Source organism: Topomyia yanbarensis, chromosome 1 (assembly GCF_030247195.1).
Source record: "Topomyia yanbarensis strain Yona2022 chromosome 1, ASM3024719v1, whole genome shotgun sequence".
NCBI classification, from domain to species: Eukaryota; Metazoa; Arthropoda; class Insecta; order Diptera; family Culicidae; genus Topomyia; species Topomyia yanbarensis.
The window spans coordinates 96,619,631-96,628,659 of NC_080670.1; positions in this window are offsets into that span (position 1 = coordinate 96,619,631).

The window sequence follows — 9,029 nt, forward strand, 5'->3', positions numbered from 1 at the left end:
ATTTTGGATCGATCGAAATTCTGGTTCCGGAATTACGGGTTTCAGAGTGCGGCCACACAGAAATTTCTCATATAAACTATAGGAAAAATTAAAAATAGAATTTTTATTTTTGATGGTAAATGTGTTCAAGGTGCATGAAACGTCGAGATTTGATGCAAACTCGAAAAAAAATTTGACGACGATTCACTTTTTTGGATTTTGGCACATTTTTGCCTTTCTCATATAGAAAGGTTATGCAATCACTCTGAAAAACGTCAACCTAATCCCGGCCCGGGGGGCCGAGTGTCATATCACATTCGACTCAGTTCGTCGAGATCGGAAAAAGTCTGTATGTGTGTGTATGTGTGTATGTATGTGTGTGTATGTGTGTGTATGTGTGTCTGTTTGTGTGTATGTGTGTGTATGTATGTGCGTATGTGCCAAATAATGTCACTCATTTTTCTCAGAGATGGCAGGACCGATTTGCCCAAACTTAGTCTCAAATGAAAGGTGCAACCTTCCCATCGGCTGCTATTGAATTTTGGATCGATCGGAATTCTGGTTCCGGAATTACGGGTTTCAGAGTGCGGCCACACAGAAATTTCTCATATAAACTATAGGAAAAATTAAAAATAGAATTTTTATTTTTGATGGTAAATGTGTTCAAGGTGCATGAAACGTCGAGATTTGATGCAAACTCGAAAAAAAAATTTGACGACGATTCACTTTTTTGGATTTTGGCACAAAATTTTGCCTTTCTTATATAGAAAGGTTATGCAATCACTTTGAAAAACGCCAACCTAATCCCGGCCCGGAGGGCCGAGTGTCATATCCCATTCGACTCAGTTCGTCGAGATCGGAAAAAGTCTGTATGTGTGTGTGTGTATGTATGTGTGTGTATGTGTGTGTGTATGTATGTGCGTTAGGGTGACAATGATTTATATGAAAAAAAATCTCGCAACCTACATCCCCTAGCGTCGTTCCAAATCATGAACAAATTACACTGTCCAAATTAGAGCGAAATCGGTTAACCCTAACCCCTCCCCCAAAGAGCTTAAAGTTTGTATGGGATTTTTGGCCAAAATGTATGGGGAAACACTCGCAGTTCACAAAATCGCCGCTAGAGGCCGATGTAAACATCCGAACACGGACCTAGGAAGGAGTTAAGCTTTTGAAGATATGCCGAAAAAGTTTGTCGAAGACTGCATGACAATCCAACTAACCGTTAAAGAGTTATTAAAGTTTAAATTTGGATACTACTGCTTAACATTCGCAAAGGGCGTACTCCGCTTATCTCATGTATGTGAACCACGTGTAAAGGCGAAGCAAAGTCAGGAAGAACTCATATATCTCTGAAACGGTGAGAGATAGAAAGTTATGATGTTCCACAAAGTTGTAGAGGAATAAAAGGATGTTTTGTTTTCACTTGAAAGTTTCGGGATTTCTCCGCATGGTGGCGGTAGTGAGCCAAGCAATTTAAAGGGAATACTCTTATCTGTGTAACGGTAAGTGATGGAGCAATATGATGTTCTACAAAGTTGTAGAGTAACAAAAAATACTTTCTTTTATCATTTGAAAAATGCAAAATTCTACCACATGGTGGCACCAGTGAACAAAATTAATTCAAGGTAATACGCCTATCTATACAATGGATAGAGATAGTGCAATCAGATGTTCTGCGAAGTTATGCAGCACTTCAAATGCTTTCGTGTCTCGTTTTGAAAATAGTAATTTGCCCGCATGGTGGTGCTAACAGCATAACTTACATATATTATCATGCCAATCTCTGTTCGACGAGAATGATTATATTTTGAAACACCTTTTGAATGTTTCCTAATTTTTCCACACAATGGTGTCAGAAGAAGCGTACCCAATGCGCTGTGAACCCAGCTGCACTGGCATTGGTTGCTCGATTACAGGGCTGATATTTTGGTGATAGGTGAGAACTACTAGGGTCATTTGAATGCCGTTTAGTGACTTTTTCGTCTTATCTGGTATCATTTAGGGTAGACGAGCCCTTATGCATCTCATTAGTCAGGATGTCACACTATTTCGTTGATAACTCGACTTAGAGTGGCTGGATCGTGCTTAACCGTTATGTGTCCGACGCGGTACTCGGGTACCTTTTTAGGTTTCAATTAATGATATTCTCATGTTTTATCCATAGCTGGAAATTGAAACTTTGTGACATCTTAGAACTTCACTAAGCCAAGCTTTTGGGTTAATAATATTGTTGATATTGTAAGCGGGGGAGGGAGGAGGGGCTCTTGAATTTTTTACTACGTAACATGCCGACGTGGGTACTCGGGTACCAACAAAACTGAAATGCCAATAACTAAGGTAATTTCTAACCGATTTTGTTACTTTTGAGTGTTTTGGATTCGGGAACTCATCCACCTTTAGACTAGGTAAAAATGAATTTGGTTACTTCATTCGGTTCCCGGGAATCTGGATTTCCAGAAGCATGTTCCAGTGCTGAGATAGTATTTGTGAATTTCAATGGAATACTAGCAATTCTTCGAATTGCATCAATAGGCTGTATCTCGTGGTTTTAGAACCATTTGGTTATTTGACCCCGGAACGGACAATCCAGAGCAGGTTTTCGTGAGGCGCCAGTGCCACCTTTAGACTAGGTATTAATGCATTTGGTTACTTTATTCGGTTCCCGGGAATCTGGATTTCCGGAAGCACGTTCCAGTGCTGAGATAGTATTTGTGAATTTAAATGGAATACTAGCAATATGGGTATCAAAATTCTTCGAATTGCATCAGTAGGCTGAATCTCGTGGTTTTAGAACCATTTGGTTATTTGACCCCGAAGCGGACTATCCAGAGCAGGTTTTCGTGAGGCAGTGAGTGGCCATTTTATTCCAATTCCATTTTTCAAATTGCCATAGGATGCCATTACAATAAATAACAGACTTCCGAGACAATTTGAAGAGTTTTGATACTCATATTGTTAGGATATTATTGAAATTTACAAATCATACTCTAGTACTGGAGCATTACTCCGGAAAATCCGGATTACCAAGAACCAGATCGATTCATCCGGTTCATTTTTACAAAATCAAAAAGTGGCCAAGCTGGCCAATACAAATCAATATTTTGGAATGGTAGTCCATATGAGGTTATAGAAATACGGACTACCATTCCAAAGTACTAAGTAACCCAACAGCCTACTCCAAAGTAGGCCAATAAAAATTAGCATCTTCGAAAATTGTTCCGCGTTTCGCTCCATTTCGACGTGAATAACGACTTACCTTTCAATATACAGGCCCTTTCAAAATATCGGAAGGAAAGTCTAAGGAGAAAAATTGTGTAAACACCAAAATTTCTCACCAGGGCGAAATTTTTTTGGTAAGATAAGTTTTGGCTTCACTGTGTCTTATCGGTATAAACAGATCTTCTACTTGGACGGGACATCACGTTTGACCAGTCGTTCAATTGAAACACAAAGAGTGTTTTAGTTTTAGGGATTTGCGTCAAACCGGCGCAAATTTATTCCGACAAAAAGTTAGTGTCGGTTTCTGATGAGACGAAGTCGAAACGCACCCATGTAATAAGTCATGTAAAGTTTGGAACGCTTATGTCTTTTGCTGTACTGCATGGATTTAATGAATTTATTTGCCATTGTGTCGAAAATAAGTTCAACTGTATAAAATTTTGAGGTATATATGACATGCTTTTATAACGAAAAACTGTTTTGAAAAATCTTCCGAAAATTACTCGGAAATGGTGAAAAATTTCAGCTCAATTCGATCAGAACAGTCAATACGGTGCATCAACCGAACATGAGTGAAAAGTCTTAAATATAGGTCCGCTACAAATTTGTTTCATTATCATTCCTGGATGTTTCCCGCTAATTACATGCCGCAAACTCGATCCCAATTTTTTCTATGGCTTACTTCACAATACATGAAAGATTATCTGCTAGAACTCTGTTAATCAATGAAGAATTTAGAGATAATTTAATCCGGGGTAATATTAGACCTCGTTCAGCGAAATGATTCTCGAGAACTGATAACAATAATTTCAGGCTCAATGAAGTTATAAGTTATCGAATGATTGGTACGCAATACCGCGTGTGATATTTACATGTGTATAACATAAAATAACACTCTTATGATACAAAATTCGTTGTTAACTAAACCCTCACACGTCATAAAACTCGTATTTTGAACGCTAGCTGCTCAACTGTGTTTTGTACAATGTTAATACAAACTACACAAATCCGTCGATATATGTGATACGTCAAGTATTTTAAAATTAATAATTTGTAAAATTATAAATAAGTTTTCCTTCCTACAACATCTAACAGTTCGTGTTTGAAACTATGTAGGACATCGAACAAGACTTATTTTAGGTTTAAAATCTCAGAATCTATTTCAGAATGATAAAAAAAGTAGAATATTTTGTAATTGCACTTAGATTTTTATGCAATATATTGTAGTTTATTGTAATTTTGTGAACCAATACACTAAAATCGGTACGTCGTAGAAGCCCATATGAATCGTTTTAATAACGTAAAATGAATTGCTAGGAGAACAAAAGTTGACGAAATAGGCGAATAAGTTTTCGTTCGTGAAGCTAGTGCTAGCATTTAACATTTTGCGCTGTCATAAGTTTTCGATATCTAACAGGGCATTGTGGGTCATGCAGTTTACAACGTATTTTGTACATTTACGATTCTGTATGACACATGTAAATATTATGCGTATTTTTTAATATAAATTTTTTGATGACATTTATGATAGTTTGAATCATTTGTATGAACGAGTTCGAATATAACCTCAGATTGAATTCATTCAAAATTCTTAAAATTATTCGTTTAACAGAATTCTGACAGAGAATCCCTCCAATATTATGAAGCAAGCCATATTCAATATTCAAGTTGACCCAGAGAAACTCAAAACTTCCCATACTACATACAATTAAATAACTTTCACAATTTTCATCCGATTTAAACTAATAATAGATTATTTTCATTGGTTATTAGCAGGCTTTAATTTGTCATAGAAATATAATTATTAGAATTGCTTTATCTTGCCCAAGATCTTGACCAAACGCTCATATTTCTTTAAAAAATAAGGGAAAATTAAGAAAAAGTTCATTGAACTCGTAAATAACGTCAAAATCAGTAGTCGCACTGAAACAAAATGTGCAAACGACCGAAGGTGCATTCAATTACCTTTAATTCAACATAATAATATTTCATATCAATGCACTACAACCGAAGATATATGGATTTTTTATTTTAATGGTGAAATTCATTTTTTTTACTGTAACTTGAAAACTGCTCTACTGTAATTTTTTTGGACTTCATTTTCGGATTCAGCACACGATTTGAAAATGACCACCAGCTTGTTGAGTTCAGTAATGCTGTAAACTAGTGTAATCAATGTTTCTTAGGCTATCATATATGATCTACAAAATGTGAAAATACGCCAGATACATATTTTAATATACTTATGACATTTTGTTTTGAAAAATTCCCGCTCGGAAGCAGGGGAAGAGTGCATTTCAGTGCAATGGATTTCTAGTAAGAACGCATTCGATAAATGTAGTGTAAAAATTTAACTGTAATCATTTTAAATAAAATAATCACAAAAAATTTCAATATTTTTGCTCATATTTTACTTAAAACGTGTTGAAAATCCGCAAAGTCTTCAATAGTAGACGTAAATAATCAGTTTTCATAGAGTCGTAATGTTGTGAGTGATAAATTTAACAAAAAGGAAAGAAATATTACAAGAAAGTTAATTTCAGTGAAATTTTATAATAATCGCTATAATTTTGTTATTGGAAGACAATGAGCTTTAACAATCTGTCGTAGTTTAGAACGTTCTAAAACTTTGTCGGAGACACTAAATCTCCAGGATGCGAAATAAAAAAGTTAAGATCGCAGCGCCACATATGCGGTAAATATCCAAACTGATTTACATCATCAAAATAAAGTGCAGATAAAACCAAGATACTTTGCTGAACATTAATTTTCAAAGGCGTATTACCTTAAATTAATTTTGTTCACTGGTGCCACCATGTGGTAGAATTTTGCATTTTTCAAATGATAAAAGAAAGTATTTTTTGTTACGCTACAGCTTTGTAGAACATCATATTGCTCCATCACTTACCGTTACACAGATAAGAGTATTCCCTTTAAATTGCTTGGCTCACTACCGCCACCATGCGGAGAAATCCCGAAACTTTCAAGTGAAAACAAAAAATCTTTTTATTCCTCTACAACTTTGTGGAACATCATAACTTTCTATCTCTCACCGTTTCAGAGATAAATGAGTTCTTCCTGACTTTGCTTCGCCTTTACACGTGGTTCACATACATGAAGTAAGCGGAGTACGCCCTTTGCGAATGTTAAGCAGTAGTATCCAACTTTAAACTTTAATAACTCTTTAACGGTTGGTTGGAGACTGCATGGTCTTCGACAAACTTTTTCGGCATATCTTCAAAAGCTTAACTCCTTCCTAGGTCCGTGTTCGGATGTTTACATCGACCTCTAGCAGCGATTTTGTGAACTGCGAGTGTTTCCCCATACATTTTAGCCGAAAATCCCATACAAACCTTAAGCTCTTTGGGGGAGGGGTTAGGGTTAACCGATTTCGCTCAAATTTGGACAGTGTCATTTTTTCATGATTTGGAACGAAGCTAGGGGGTGTAGATTAGTGATTTCAAAAATGGTTGTTTTATTGTCACCCTGATGTGCGTATGTGCCAAATAATGTCACTCATTTTTCTCAGAGATGGCTGGACCGATTTGCCCAAACTTAGTCTCAAATGAAAGGTGCATTCCCATCGGCTGCTATTGAATTTTGGATCGATCGGAATTCTGGTTCCGGAATTACGGGTTTCAGAGTGCGGCCACACAGAAATTTCTCATATAAACTATAGAAAAAATTAAAAATAGAATTTTTATTTTTGATGCTAAATGTGTTCAAGGTGCATGAAACGTCGAGATTTGATGCAAACTCGAAAAAAAATTTGACGACGATTAACTTTTTTGGATTTTGGCACATTTTTGCCTTTCTCATATAGAAAGGTTATGCAATCACTCTGAAAAATGTCAACCTAATCCCGGCCCGGAGGGCCGAGTGTCATATCACATTCGACTCAGTTCGTCGAGATCGGAAAAAGTCTGTATGTGTGTGTATGTGTGTGTATGTGTGTGTATGTGTGTGTATGTGTGTGCATGTGTGTGTATGTGTATGTATGTGCGTATGTGCCAAATAATGTCACTCATTTTTCTCGGAGATGGCTGGACCGATTTGCCCAAACTTAGTCTCAAGTGAAAGGTGCAACCTTCCCATCGGCTGCTATTGAATTTTGGATCGATCGGAATTCTGGTTCCGGAATTACGGGTTGCAGAGTGCGGCCACACAGAAATTTCTCATATAAACTATAGGAAAAATTAAAAATAGAACTTTTTTTTTGATGCTAAATGTGTTCAAGGTGCATGAAACGTCAAGATTTGATGCAAACTCGAAAAAAATTTGACGACGACTCACTTTTTTGGATTTTGGCACATTTTTGCCTTTCTCATATAGAAAGGTTATGCAATCACTTTGAAAAACGTCAACCTAATCCCGGCTCGGAAAGCCGAGCGTCATATCCCATTCGACTCAGTTCGTCGAGATCGGAAAAAGTCTGTATGTGTGTGTATGTGTGTATGTATATGTGTGTATGTGTGTGTATGTGTGTGTGTATGTGTGTGTATGTGTGTGTATGTATGTATGTGCGTATGTGCCAAATAATGTCACTCATTTTTCTCAGAGATGGCTGGACCGATTTGCCCAAACTTAGTCTCAAATGAAAGGTGCAACCTTCCCATCGGCTGCTATTGAATTTTGGATCGATCGGAATTCTGGTTCCGGAATTACGGGTTTCAGAGTGCGGCCACACAGAAATTTCTCATATAAACTATAGGAAAAATTAAATATAGAATTTTTATTTTTGATGCTAAATGTGTTCAAGGTGCATGAAACGTCGAGATTTGATGCAAACTCGAAAAAAATTTGACGACGACTCACTTTTTTGGATTTTGGCACATTTTTGCCTTTCTCATATAGAAAGGTTATGCAATCACTTTGAAAAACGTCAACCTAATCCCGGCTCGGAAAGCCGAGCGTCATATCCCATTCGACTCAGTTCGTCGAGATCGGAAAAAGTCTGTATGTGTGTGTATGTGTGTATGTATATGTGTGTATGTGTGTGTATGTGTGTGTGTATGTGTGTGTATGTGTGTGTATGTATGTATGTGCGTATGTGCCAAATAATGTCACTCATTTTTCTCAGAGATGGCTGGACCGATTTGTCCAAACTTAGTCTCAAATGAAAGGTGCAACCTTCCCATCGGCTGCTATTGAATTTTGGATCGATCGGAATTCTGGTTCCGGAATTACGGGTTTCAGAGTGCGGCCACACAGAAATTTCTCATACAAACTATAGGAAAAATTAAAAATAGAATTTTTATTTTTGATGCTATATGTGTTCAAGGTGCATAAAACGTCGAGATTTGATGCAAACTCGAAAAAAAATTTGACGTCGATTCACTTTTTTGGATTTTGGCACATTTTTGCCTATCTCATATAGAAAGATTATGCAATCACTCTGAAAAACGTCAACCTAATCCCGGCCCGAAGGGCCAAGTGTCATATCCCATTCGACTCAGTTCGTCGAGATCGGAAAAAGTCTGTATGTGTGCGCATGTGTTTTTTTTTACAATGGAGAAGACCTTTACGTCCTAGACCAGTACACGTGCTATTGGTAGGGTCCAATCTACCACACGGGGTGCACTGGGGGCGTGTCGGTCTCGAATGGTGACGCTGCCATTAATACCGACTAAACTCCATTGGGCTCCGCCATCATTCCTCCCAGGAACTACCTCTCGGTATTACTTCTGAGGGGATGGCTGTACTAAGTGTACTCATTCACTCTCACTCACGCGTTCATACGTCCTGTATGAGGCTTACTTGGGTGCTCTCTCAATCGCACTTTGATTCACTCTCAAACACTCCCACATGAGGCTGACTTTTGTGCTCAC